This window comes from Typopeltis vanoorti, chromosome 7 (assembly GCF_054136105.1).
Source record: "Typopeltis vanoorti isolate ZY-2024b chromosome 7, IOZ_Tvanoo_1.0, whole genome shotgun sequence".
NCBI lineage: Eukaryota > Metazoa > Arthropoda > Arachnida > Uropygi > Thelyphonidae > Typopeltis > Typopeltis vanoorti.
Genome location: NC_143555.1, coordinates 32855819 through 32870680, shown reverse-complemented (window position 1 = coordinate 32870680; position 14862 = coordinate 32855819). Strand labels below are relative to the sequence as shown.

The 14862-nt window shown below is 37.6% G+C and overlaps 1 protein-coding gene across 1 annotated transcript in view; it reads left to right on the top strand.

Moving 5' to 3' along the window:
* LOC150104569 (2-oxoglutarate dehydrogenase complex component E1-like) overlaps positions 1 to 14862 on the top strand; it is a 567065-nt gene that overhangs the window by 266459 nt on the left and 285744 nt on the right. The gene's annotated exons all lie outside the window — the stretch shown is intronic.

The window sequence follows — 14862 nt, the reverse complement described above, 5'->3', positions numbered from 1 at the left end:
TATGGTTATTAGTTAAATTTTAATTCCTGTCACCTTCTGATAGTAGCCGCATTCTTTTATGTGAGACTGGAATTGAATCAATTCCATCACTAGAAACACTTTGCCTGTCCTGTTCATACTCCCTAATTTCCATTAATTCTAAAGGTCAATTTTTTTTTTACCACAAACTGTAATTAATCGTTGAAATCCTGTTTTGATTAGATCTTTGTATAATTCTTCATATCGCACCATACGTGACTTCAGTTCACTTTTAAACTGTTCAGCTCATTCAGTATTTGGATTATGTGTAAGAAAATGACTAAAATTTTACTAGAATTAGAGAAGGGCCATTTGTAGGCCTTTCTCTAATTAATCCTGCAGTGAGTAGAATCTCTTCATCATCATCATCACTTTTTTTTCTTTTTCATTAAGATTCTCAAGGACAGCTTCTATTATTTCGGCATTACTAACAGCCTTGTCAACCATCAATTCTTCAATATCTGCAGACGAAAAATCATCAAATCTTTCTCCGCCAACTGCATTTGCTAATCTGATAATATTAGGATATTCAGTTGTATGCAAAGGTACAGGGTTTTTCTTTTTCACACATTCTGGTAGCTTTCCAACATGCATTTAAAGTTGATGGTTTCAATTCTGGGGTGCTTAAGGGTCAAAGCTGTATAACTGAGAGGAGACCTCCACATAGCCTTTAAAGGAATGCGGAGAACCGACCAGGGCTTCTGACCTAATGTCCAATCCTCACCTTCTCGTGGTGCACCCTGTTGGGTATCTACTTTGATACTGAACGAACGAGGATGGGCTGGCAATTTGGGATTTAGCCGACCAAATTGTATTCTTATTGGTTAAACCAAAATAAAAAATGATGGTACAACATGACAAAATTTCATGCCGGCTGGGGAGTCGCCCGGTTAAACAAGGCCCCCGTTGTTTTCGCCAGGGAACCAGGGCGAACAGCGAAAAGTCAGCTACTGGAACAAATCTGAAAACAAACCCCAACTCAACATCACCAGAGTTAAAGATCGGTACTATCAACGTAAGAAGCCTGAATGGCAAAGAAATGGAGCTAGCTGAGGAATTAGATAAGTACCAGATCGACATAATAGGGGTGACTGAAACAAAAAAGACCAAAACTGGTGAGATCTTTCTGAGCAATAAATACAAAATGTTATATTCAGGCAATAACAATCAAGGAAAAGAAGGAGTAGCCATAGTATTCAACACAAAATACGAGGCTAATCTTCTTGAATGGCAGGCAGGCAGTCTCAAGTAGAGTGATGTGGACAAATATCAGAATGAGTAATTGGACAATGAGACTTATTTGTGCCGATGGTCCCACAGAAGATTCTACTAAGGTAGAAGTGGAGGAAATTTTTGATGCTTTAGAAAAAGCAACTGACACAATGAAAAAGGAAAAGTTGATCCTTGTTTGCGATCTAAATAGCAGAGTAGCAAATGATTGTCAGACATACAAAATTATTTTTGGAATATTTGCAGAAAAGAGCAAAGCTAATAATAATGGCAAATGCCTGTTGGATTTCTGCTTAGGACATGGACTGGTTATTACTAACACCATGTTCCAACATAAAAATGTGCACAAATTCACATGGTGAGAAGAAGCAAGGAATAAGAAAAGTCTCATTGACTCTGTTATTTTTGATAGTGATGTTTTCTCTTTGGTGCAGGACACCAGAGTGTGCAGAGGATTTCAAATTGGAAGTGATCGCTATTTAGTCTTGAGCAGGATGAAACTGAATTTCCAATTGAAAAGAATAACATGTAAGAAAGTATTAAAGTGAATAAAAGTTGAGCAGCTCTCTGACAATGTGAACTGTAGACTAAAATACACAAACCTTATTGAAGAAAAAATGAAAGAGTTTGAGAACAGGAACCAAAACTTGAAGATTCAGTGGCAAACTTTGAAAAAAACCCTGATTGATTCAGCCAGAGAATCATGTGGTGAGGTTGTCTGCAAGGATGGAAAAATCAGAACTCCATGATGGACACAGGAAGTTAAAGAGGAAGTGAAGGAAAAGAAGAAAGCATGTTGAAAGTTCCTGGCAAATAAGTCAGCTTTTGCTGTTAGAGAATACAGAGACAAATGTAAGAAAGCGAAACACTGTAAAACTAGCTAAACAAAAGTCATGGGAGGACTTTGGCAAGAACATAGAAAATAAATATCAAGAAGTTGGTAAGATATTCTGGAGGTTGTTAAAGAAGCTTAGAAATGGAGGAAAGAGTGCTGTAAAAGGAGCTAGATATGATAAAGGTGACATAAAAACGGGAGAAAAAAGATATCCTTGAAGTATGGGATAATTACTTCGAGAAATTGCTATATGAAACAAGCAGTGATACACAGTGGTAAGAAACACTCAACAGGCATACAGTCAGGAATACATATCCATACCTGAAGTAGAAAATGCCATCAAAGGCTTGAAATGTGGAAAGGCAGCAGGATAGATGATATTCGACCAGAAACGCTGAAGTATGGTGGTATAAAAGCCTTACAGTGGCCGCACTGCACAGTTTAGAAAGCCTGGACAGAGGGACTAATTCCCGATGATTGTAGTTGAGCTCTAATAGTACCCATATATAAAAAGTGAAATAAAAATGAATGTGAGAATTACAGAGGTATTTCCCTTCTGAGTGTTCCTGGCAAGATCTATGCAAGTATACTTGAGAAATGGTGGAAGAAAAGCTTGGTGCAGAACAAGCTTGATTCAAGTCAAATAGAGGCTGTCAGGATCAGACCTTCATTTTACGACAAATAGTTGAGAAAGCATGGGAATATAGCAAAGATCTGTATTTAAGTTTTGTTGATCTGGAAAAGGAATATGACAAGGTGCCAAGAGTGAAGCTATTCAATACGCTACAGTTATGGTGCTAATGGGGCATTATATCAAGCAATACTTAGTCTTTATTTGAGTTGTAAGTCAGCAGTTAGAATTGAAGGAAGTACAGGAAGGGACAAGGATGTACATTATCCCCTCTTTATTCATTATCTATATGGATCACATTATGAAGGAAAGTGGTATTAAACATGATATTAGAATTGGAAATGTTAATGTCAGCTCTTTGCTTTATGCCAACGATGTTAAACTTCTAAATAAATCCGCTACAAGTTTTCAAAATTCCCTTACTCAATTGAATAACTGTTGTAATGGATATGGTATGAAGGTCAGCATTACAAAGAAAATGAAAATAGGTAGAATTGTTGAAAATGTGAACTGTGTTGTGAACGGGGAACCGGTGGAGCAAGTAAAACACTTCAACTTCTTAGGCACGATTTTTAATGAATTTAATTTTAATATTAAGTTAAATATGGAAATATACAACAGAATCAACAAAGCTGGTATGGTAGGAATTCAATTGAATAAATTTATATGGAATAAGAGAGAAATTAGTCAGAACACTAAATTAGCTGTATACAAGACAGTGTTGAAACCAGTTTTAACTTATGGATCTGAGAGCTGGGTCAGAAGTAAAACACTTGACCAAAGACTAGAGACGGCAGATATGAGAGTCCCGAGAAAGATTAGAGGCATGAACAGATGGCATCAATGGCAATATCATATTAAAAATGAGGATATTAGGAAAGAACTTGACATTGTCAGCATCCAGGAATGCGTTAGCAGAGCTAGTCTCAGGTGGTATGGTCATTTAAACAGAATGGGCGAGGAAAGATTAGCAAAACAAGTGTTCTCTGCCAGGTTGGCAGCAAAACGACCCAGAGGAAGACCAAGATATAGTTGGATTGATATGGTACAAAGTGCCTTAGACGATAGAAATATGAGATCTGATAATGTCGGAGTCTTGACAAGTAACAAACTGATTTGGAGGAAAATTGTAGATAGGAAATTAGTAATGATGTATATTTTTCATGTAGTACTATCATATCCTGTACACCCCTTGAGGGTATATGTCAGGAATTTGATGATGATGATGATGGTTTCAATTCTGATAACGCCAACTTTGCAAGTTTGTTGCAATCCAAAATAGAAAATTTCTTCCTCACATTAATAACTCTCAGTAAATTATCCTTATCTAGTTTATCCAAAATGTATTGGAATGTTCTTCTTATGTGGTAAGTTTTGAAGGTAGCGATCACACCTTAGTCTAGTGATTGTATTAAAGATGTTGTATTAGGTGGCAGAAACAAAATTCCACATTTGGGTGTTCTAAAACAGGATGGACAGGCACATTGTCTATAATCAATAAAACTTTTAAGTCCAGATTTTTTTCCATCAAATAGTGTTTAACTTCTGGAACAAAACATTGATGGAACCATTCATTAAAAATTTCTTTTGTAACCCAACCTTTTCATTTGCCTTCCAGTGCACCGGTAACATGTTAAAATCCACACACTGCATTGCCTGCGGTCTTTGGGATCGATTAATGAGTAATGGTTTTAATATATGATCTCCTGAAGCATTGCTGCAAAATAATAGAGTGAATCCTTAGCTGCTTTAAAGCCACCAACACTGTTTTGTGATTTCGCTATATAAGTTCTACTTGGCATTTGTCTGCATTCTGTAGTTTAGAGTAATCCCAGATATTTAAAACATCGAGGGATTCTCCTAAGTTTAAGTACATATGTACTGTACTAGGAAACGATGATTATAATGGAAATACCCTTTTTAACAGAACTGAATTCAAACAGAAATTTTAAAAATAAGTGCCATTTGAATCGTGTTAAATCAAACATATAGTGTAATAATAGAATTGCTTTTGTTTTCTAAATTGTGGTATTTCGAAATTGTGTAAAAAAAAAAAAAAAACATACAAAGAGAATTAACTGTATTTCACATTGTATTGAGTTATATCTGACTATCTCACCATTGGACCTTGAGCAAAATATGTGCGAGAGGCATGATCATAGTTACCATCATCTGTTAATAACTATTCAAATGATTGCTAAATACATGTTTTTCTTTTAAATATGATTCATTATTATGAATAACTGCTTTTATATCCAGCTTAAAAACATTTGATATCAAGGCGACATTGAACTACATCTTACCAAATGTATTTGCTGCATGTCATATAAACATTCTTTTAGTGTGACAATAATAAAAATTAATTTTTTTTTTCTATTTTGTGGAGTGCATTACTGTTGGAAGATTATTAGCATAAGAATTTGATCACTTCATTAAATAAATGGATGAATAGAGCTGCATATGGGGGGGGGTTCCTTTTTAAATATCAGGTTAAAAAATACACCACACACACACACACTCCATTTGAAAGGTACCTGCTTAAGGGAATAACTGACATTTCTTCCTCATATATGTTGATTGTGAGATAAGTGTTGAAGAAAGCTGAACATCCTTGATATCCTAGTGTAAAATTTATATAGCTTTATGATATATAATGTGTAAGAATTTATTTTTTGTTGTGTTTACTCCTCTGTGATCTTATATCCTTTCCTTAAATCTTGGTTTATGTTGTATAATTTTTTTTTTTACTTATTTCTTCAATACAATTCTTACAGACTCTACCCTTATTATTACCTCTAACCCTTGGCCGCTATTAGTGTATTTGCCACATGTGCAAAACTCGATAAACAAAGGAAATGCCTCTGACCAGAGCCAGTTTCTTTGTTAAAATACTAGTGTTAGCCCTGTTTCAAATTTTGGAAAATTTATTTGTTTACGCTGCGCCAACAAAATTCTATAGATAAGACAAATTTCTTTATCTAAGAGCAAACACTTAGTATGGCACACGATCCTGTATCCTTTCCTTATCTATTTTATTCATTACTAATAAAGCAAGTTACAATTATCTTCATAGCTAACTTAACCAATGTTTGTTTGAAAGGTAAATAAGATAAATAGAAGTAACATGGATATTCTAGTTCCCTTACAACATGAAATATTATCAATTACTATTAAAATGGGATGTCCTTCTAATTACTTAACACTCCTAGATTATTTTCACACCATTATTTGTTCAAGAACTACCAGACAATGACAAACAAAATTATTTTCACACTGCACTTTTCCAAGTATTCTGACTCAGATTAATCATTCCCTATTCATGGTTCAACTCCTAAAATCCTACAACACTTCATAAATCACAATTCTACTTAGTCCTTTTACCATCTCAATCTGACTTTCTTTGTATACAAAAATTGAGAAGTTCTTACTTTACCGAGGTGTCGGGATCTCGCTGGCTTATACTTGCGATCATCAATTGGAATTATACGGCTCGCGTTTTTTTCATCTGGTCCCTTTTCGGCGAGGTTACCTGGCTGATACGTTCCTTAGGTTCTTTCTTCTGGAAGGTAGATGTGCGAATACGATCACAATTCGTCGCCTACAATGTTCACGAAGCACTGTTGTCGATGTTGGTCCACGAGGTTCTGCATTTCTTTCTCATCCCACACTGACCTTCTGCTATGTCAAGACCTATATGCACGTCGGCATTCTACTTGGCCGCATCGCTGCTCTCATTCATCTCATCCCGACCTCACTGGAACTTTCTTTCTCCAGGAATGACTGGAACAGGCAAAAGCCAAAAACTTATTTTCATGTCGCAAAAAACTATATACCTCCTCGATAACCTTTACACGGCACCTAAATTCCTCTGCACTCTTTCTGACGCTTCTTGTTCTCGTCCATGGGAGACCTCCCCCCCACGCAACGTAGACCTTTGCGTACATGATGGCCTCAGGTCATGATTTAATCTTCTTATCTTGTCTGGGATTTTAGCCTAATGTTCGCATACTAACACATACTTCACCCATTCCAAAATACCTCCCCCCCCCTTTTTTTTTTCACATAAGATATTTGACAATACAATATTCAACAAATTTCAAATCAAGGATGTTATTATCATTTCATTTACATTTGATTTCTTTTTATTAATATACAAGTATTACATCGAGAATTTAGATACTTGTTAAATCTGAATGAAAGGTTATACATTATAAATTCTCTTTCATTCAAGATTTAACAAAGGTTTCCCCTTCCAAAAAAAAAAAAATTTTTTTTTCCTAACAAAAGATTGTTTTATCTTTTTGTCATTCCTGCATACCTTCTGGAGGGGACTTGACCAATCTTTGCCTGGGCCTCAAATTGTATCTAGTTTGAATGAAGTTTCTTGTTTCATCACTAGTCTCGCATCCTTTCCCTTTTTCACCTTCCAAGGGTCGCTTATCACTATGATCTGGGCCAGCATGAATTTTATATCTGTTGTAACTTGTAATCTGTTCATCCAGGGCCGGATGGCCTTCCTTTTCTTGATTGCTTCAATTCTTCTGCTTGTGGGCAGCATACTTCATCCCCATCAGTTTTCTGCGTAAAATTCTTCCTATGATTGTTTGTTCTATGTGAATTCCCCCCTCTTCCCCATACTCTTTCCAGTGAGTCTCCCAAACAGACCAGTTGGTCTGATCTGCTCTTGTACAATCTCAGTCTGTCTGAGTGCACAGTCAAGGTTCTTCCTCGGCTCGTCTTTTCCCTTATTTTAAATTTTACCGGGGATAATTTCTCCAAGATCTCATATGGTTCTGCAGCACTCCTTCCCAGCTTCCCGCCCTTCTTATTGACAGAGTATTGCTCTAGGAGGACTAGATTCCCTGGTTTTAGATCCTTGTATTTTCTTAGTCTATTAACAAATTCTCTAGCTCGCTGAGAACTATTGTTAGATTCGGCAACTATCTCATACTCTATTCTCCATTATTATGTTATTAAATATTCATCGATATCTGGAAATCCAATATTGACTCGGGAGCTTCTAAAATCACTGGGAAACAAGGGTTCAAATCCATAAAGTACTACTATGGGTGCTTCTTTAATTGCAGCATGAAGAGCAGTCCTACATGCAAATAGAGCGTGGGATAGACAATCAGATATCCAATTGGATATCTGACTGTTTGCCAACTTGGAGAGGGTGGTAAACAGTCAGATATCCAATTTCCTGTTTAATCTTTCGCACACATTCCGTTTCCCTGGGGATGATAGGAAGTGGTGAACAACTTTCTTATCTTTAGCAACTTACATAGCTGCAGCATGACTTCAGCTGTAAAGTTAGAGCCTTTGTCTGAGAGGTGAGTTTGGGGCATTCTTTATCTGGAAATGAACAGCTTAAAGAGTTCGCTGCCACGGTTGTTGCTGTTTGATCTTTCATCAACATAGCCTCTGGTTATCTGGAGAACATATCTATTATTACCAATATATATTTGTTTCCTTTCGAGATAGTGGGAAGTGGGCTTATAATGTCCATGGCCAGAGACTGAAAGGGGTACATGGGGACTGGAAAAGGTTGGAGAGGTGTCTTCCCTCCGATGCGTGATTTTTGCTGGCATAAATGATACATAGGAGGACACATAAGACGCAACAGCCTCTCTCATGCCTTTCCAGATATACCTATCTTTCACTCTTTTCCACGTTCTGTTGAATCCCTGATGACCTGCTAAGTCCAAGTCATGAAACATGTAGAGCACCCAAAGAATCATGATTTCAGGAACCAGGATTTTATCCTTTCATCTCCCTGTGACATCTTGTTTTAACAACAGAAGATCATCCTCGTCTATATGCAGGGTATTAAGAAAGGAATATTCCTCTGAGAGTTTCTCACCCTTCAGCACTTTCTGATGCACAGGAACGGGACCCACTGTGGGTCCCATTTCTGTGCCTCTACTATAAGGGATTTTTCCCAGACTTGGAAGATGAGGGGTTTGTTTTTCTTTTGTTCTCTTCTTCTTCCCAGGGATATAATTCACTTCTACGTTGAACTCCTGCAGTTCCAGAGTCCAACGAATTATTCTCTGATTCTTGTCCTTCATGGATGATAGAAATGACAGAGGCTTGTGATCCGACCGTAGGATGATCTGTTGCCCCAGCAACATATATCTAAACTTTCTAAGGGTGTATACAATTGCTAGTGCCTCCTCCTCTATTACTGAGTAATTTAGCTCAGAGGACGAGAGCCTCCTGCTAATGAATGCAATGGGCCTGAAATCCTTCCCATCCCTCTGTTCTAATACTGAGGCAATGATGTCATTGGAAGCATCAGCTGAGAGGTAAAATGTTTCTCCGAGCTTAGGGTAAGTAAGAACTGGTGACCTAGTTAAAGCGAGGTTTAAGGATTGGTAGGCACACTGTTGTTCTTCCCCCCACGTAAACCTCACCCCTTCCTTGTCAGCTTCACGACGGGTTCCATTAACTTCGAGCCTCAGGAATGAATTTCCTGTAGAAATTAACCATTCCTAGGTATCTCCAAATTTGCTTTACAGTTGTGGGGATTCTGGCCTTCAATATTGCAGTCACGTTATCTTGAGCGGGGACTATTCCAGCCTCATTAACAATGTGTCCCAAGTATTCGACCTCCTTCAGGAAGAATTGACACTTAGAGCACTTTAAAGAGAGATGCGCTCTGTTCAACCTATCCAGAACACTTAGCAGAATTTCCCTGTGTTTCTTCAATTCTGATGAGTAAATTAAGAGGTCATCCTGGAAGCATATGACTCCCTTCCCTAATATGTCTGAAAGGATGGAGTTAATCAGGCACTGACAAAGTTGATACTTTTGCCACCTTGTGGTGAAAGCAAAGTATTTTCTGTCTTCCTTCCCAAGGGGGATCTGAAAATAGCCCGAGTTTAGATCCAACTTTGAAAAGTACTTTGCTCCTTCCAGACCTATGAGCAATTCCTCGATCTTACACAAGGGAAAATCAATGGGTCTGGTGATCTTATTCACCTCTCGCAGATCCAGAACAAACCTCAAGCTACCGTTTGGTTTCTGTACTAGAATGAAAGAACTGTTCCATTGGAAGTTAGATTTCTCAATGATACCTGACTTCTCAGTCCTGTAATAACTCCTGTAGCTTATCTATGTGTTTTTTGTTGGGGGGGGGATATTGCTTAACTTACACAGGAAAATCTGACGTGATCTGGACAGCATGCTCTACTCTGTCAGTGCAGGATAAGGAACTAATCTTTTCGGTGAAGACTCTAGGGTAGTGCTGGAACATCAAGGAGAAAAACATCTTGATCTCGGTCTTCTCCTGCTCTGACTCCGTCAAACTGGTGGCATTGTATAACAATTTTTTTATAACAAAGGGATATTGTTCTGTTCGCAAAGTCGCACCTGAACTGGTACTTCTGCAAGAAATCGAGACCCAACATGATCTGATCACTTGTATCTGTGACGTCAGGGAGGACCAGCAGTTCATGTGAGAGAGACTCATGGGGAAACACGGTATGGAAAGCTTCACATTCAATTTCATCATTGTGAGGAGCTCAACCCTGGCAATTCCGTAATCTTAATGGGCCTTTCCAATTCAACGATGCCATCAGGGGAATTGAAGTTTTTGACCAGTGACATCGGAAATATGGATATATGAGTCCCAGTGTCAAGGAGGATGTTACATGAGATCTCTTCAACCAATCACTTTCACAAGTGACAATGGTAGCCATCCTCTTACTTCTACCACCACCACACTCTGCATCTTGCAGGAATCATAGATAGATGATTTGGGTCTGCCAATCGACTCATCATTGAGCACAGCAAGGGCCTTTTCGGTCCTTCGTGAATTTAAACCTTCCTGATTTCACATGCACTGTTGATTTCCTTGTATGGAGGAGTCTATTACCACATAGTGATTAGTACGATTATTTGGCTCACATCCTGTCGCAATCTCTAATTTTGATGATGTGTTTAACCCCACCTCCTTCTTGCACCCCTTACGATCTAGCATCCCCAATTTCTTTTCTATTGTGATGTGATTGTATTCCAGTGGTCTCTGATGCTCTGTGCTTCCTCCAGATTCTGAGTGGTCGGAATTATTCTTACATCCGGAACATAGTGAGACTGGGATACTGAACCTTTCCAGTAACATTTGCCTTAGAGAAGAGGAATGAGATATCTCTCCTAGTATTCTTTCCTTCTCTATAGGCAATCTATAACATCTTTCCAAATTCCTAGCTCATTTCTTGTAACCCACCTTCCTTAGCTCATTACATAATCCCAATCTAAACTACTGGAAGGTTACCCACTCAAGGTGAGATTTCTCCTCCATGGATACGCTCATAGACTGTGTAATCGATAGCAATCTATTAAAGAAACTGTTTACGCTCTCCTCGTCACCTTGTACACACACACACACACACACACACACACACACACACACACACACACACACACACACACACACACACCTGTATAGTTTCCACAAGGTTTGGGTGGGACTTTTCACACAAGAGAACTGAGAAATTAGTACATCCTTAAATTTTGAATACTCCAAAGTTGCCTTCAAAATAGGAGAGGAATATAGGAAGTTTTTTGCCTTTCCTATAAGTTTGCTTCGCAGCAAGATGAAGAGTTGGAAATCAGTCCACCTGTCCATCTTCCTTAACTCTTTGACATAGCCAAAGAAAGCCAAAACGTCATCTGTCTCCTCTCCAGAAAATTGCAGGAACACTTGCTGTGGATTAATAGTCCGGAAGAATTCACTATCGTCCATTCCAGAACTAGATGGTTGAGTCATACTTGTATATTAGCTTACACTACAAAATTCTCTTTCTTCCACAATTTTACAAAATTATACTCTTTAACTGCCTGATCCCAATTTCAAACCTACTCACTTTAATTCACCTCACTGATTGATTTAACGAGTGAATCAAATTCTGTTGGCTCCAGCATTGTAAAATTTATATAGCTTTATGATATATAATGTGTAAGAATTTATATTTTGTTGTGTTTACTCCTCTATGATCTTATATCCTTTCCTTAAATCTTGGTTTATGTTGTATTATTTTTATTTTTTACTTATTCTTTCTTCAACTCTAAAATTTTGTCCTATATAATTCTTACAGACTCTACCCTTGCTTTGATGTGGTACTACCAAGTGGTTGCTTACACTTGAATTTGCCAATAGTTCGTCAGCATGAAATGCGTAGATCGTAGTTTTTCGATCTTAGAGTTTCGCATATTGGCTGAAAAATAATAAGGGATTTTTATCCCCTTAATTTATCAACTTTGCCAGAAAAAAATAGCCATTTGGATTTTCTTCTTAATTATAATATGTTATAATACAGTATAGTGGCACACCTTTCTGGCATTCGTATAGCGAAGGTATGTAAGTTCTTTTCACTCAAAACTTTGATATCATCTAGGTCTAGCTACTCGCTGATGAGACCTCAAAAAGGGTTGAAACCAGTCTGGGTAGTGACTTCTCCTCATAATGTAAAGCAGTATTACATCTCCTAGGAGCTGTGTGTTTTTACATTATGAGAAAATATCAAGAATAGTGAGGGATCTTGCTCCACCTTTGCATCAAGTAGCCTTGGTGTGGTACTACCAAGTGGTCATTTACACTTGGATTCGCCGATAGTTCGTCGGCATGAAACACGTAGATCGTAGTTTTTCGATCTGAGAGTTTCGCATACTGGCTAAAAAACAATAAGGGATTTTTATCCCCTTAATTTAATTTAGACTCCACCCTTATTATTACCTCTAACCCTTGGCCGCTATTAGTGTATTGTCCACATGTGCAAAACCGATAGACAAAGGAAATGCCTCTGGCCTGAGCCAATTTCTTTGTTAAAATACTAGTGTTAACCCCTTAATTTATCAACTTTGCCAGAAAAAAATAGCCATTTGGCTTTTCTTCTTAATTATAATATGCTATAATACAGTATAGTGGCACACCTTTCTGGCATTCTTATAGCGAAGGCATGTTGTTTCAAATTTCGGAAAATTTATTTGTTTATGCTGCGCCACCAAAATTCTATAGATAAGAGAAATTTCTTTATCTAAAAGCAAACACCTAGTATGGTACACGATCCTGTATCCTTCTCTATTTCTAAACACAATAATCTAATAAGTCTTATTTCGCACTGCAGTGGTGACTATCCCCAATATATTTACGCATAGGTTCTCTTTATGAGTGGCGCATTGAGATTAGTGATCAGGCAAGTTATTTGGTTGACAAGAAAAATTTTATTCATTACTAATAAAGCAAGTTACAATTATCTTCATAGACACTAACTTAACTAATGTTGGTATGAAAGGTAAATAAAATAACTCAAAGTAACATGGATATTCTAGTTCCCTTACAACATGAAATGTTATCAATTACTATTAAAATGGGATGTCCTTCTAATTATTTAACACTTCTAGATTATTTTCACACCATTATTTGTTCAAGAACTACCAGACAATGACAAACAAAATTATTTTCCCACTGCACTTTTCCAAGTATTCTGACTCAGATTAATCATTCCCTATTCATGGTTCAACTCCTAAAATCCTACAACACTTCATAAATCACAATTCTACTTAGTCCTTTTACCATCTCAATCTGACTTTCTTTGTATACAAAAATTGAGAAGTTCTTACTTTACCGAGGTGTCGGGATCTCGCTGGCTTATACTTGCGATCATCAATTGGAATTATACGGCTCGCGTTTTTTTCATCTGGTCCCTTTTCGGCGAGGTTACCTGGCTGATACGTTCCTTAGGTTCTTTCTTCTGGAAGGTAGATGTGCGAATACGATCACAATTCGTCGCCTACAATGTTCACGAAGCACTGTTGCCGACGTTGGTCCACGAGGTTCCACATTTCCTTCTCATCTCACGCTGATCTTCTGCTATGCTGAGACCTATATGCACGTTGGCATTTTACTTGGCCTCATCGCTGCTCTCATTCATCTCACCCCGACCTCACTGGAACTTCCTTTCTCCAGGAATGACTGGAACAGGCAAAAGCCAAAAACTTATTTTTGTGTCGCAAAAAACTATATACCCCCTCGATGACCTGCGGCACCTCGATTCGTCTGCACTCTTTCTGACGCTTCTCGTTCTCGTCCACGGGAGACCTCCCCCACGCAATGTAGACCTTTGCGTACGTGATGGTCTCAGGTCATGATTTAATCTTCTTATCTTGTCTGGGATTTTAGCCTAATGTTCGCATACTAACACATACTTCACCCATTTCAAAATAGCTTATCCCCCCCCCCCCCCTTTTTTTTTTCAATATTCAGCAAATATCAAATCAAGGATATTATTATCATTTCATTTACATTTGATTTCTTTTTGTTAACATACAAGTATTACATCGAGAATTTAGATATTTGTTAAATCTGAATGAAAGCTAATACATTATAAATTTATAATACATTATAAATTCTCTTTCATTCAAGATTTAACACTAGCTGAGATCTCTTGTGGTGCAGACAGATGTTCTCTGCTAATATCGTGCACTTATCAGATTGACTTGATTGTGGATCTCTAGTATATGCTTCGTGTACACTTTTATGGCTGGATTCAATCCAGCAACAAGCATTTCGAACATCGCCTATTTCTTGTCTGTGTGAAAGCAAACAAACCTCCTGTGCCATGTTGGCATCAGCACTGTCTTTATTACATATACCCATAAAATAATAATTGCACATGGACAATTATTTTTTGTCCTTGGTTGGTAAATCTATATGACATTTGTTCCTACCATATGTTCCTTTTGGTTTGTAAATAAAATCATTACTACAAGCTCTAGACATCAGGATAGCAGAAATATATCACAGTGTTCTATCACCATAGCACAGCTGCACTCCATCATGCAGATACTTGTGCAGACCTTTGACACATTTCATCCCCACCTGTCTAGTAGTAACTCTTTTAGACACACAGAAAAAGAAACTTTGATTTTGTACATGTATGCTGTTCAAAATTAGTGTTGAGTGGGAGTGTATTGCTGTCTTCACAGACAGCATAATATCTCATCAGATCCTGCAAGAATATACCAACAATTGCTGCATGCATGCATGCAAAGCTGTATGGCTTACATTAACATAACAGATGAGAACATAGGTGTTGATGGTTATTTGTAACTTATTTTTAACAGTATTAACAACGCCAAATGA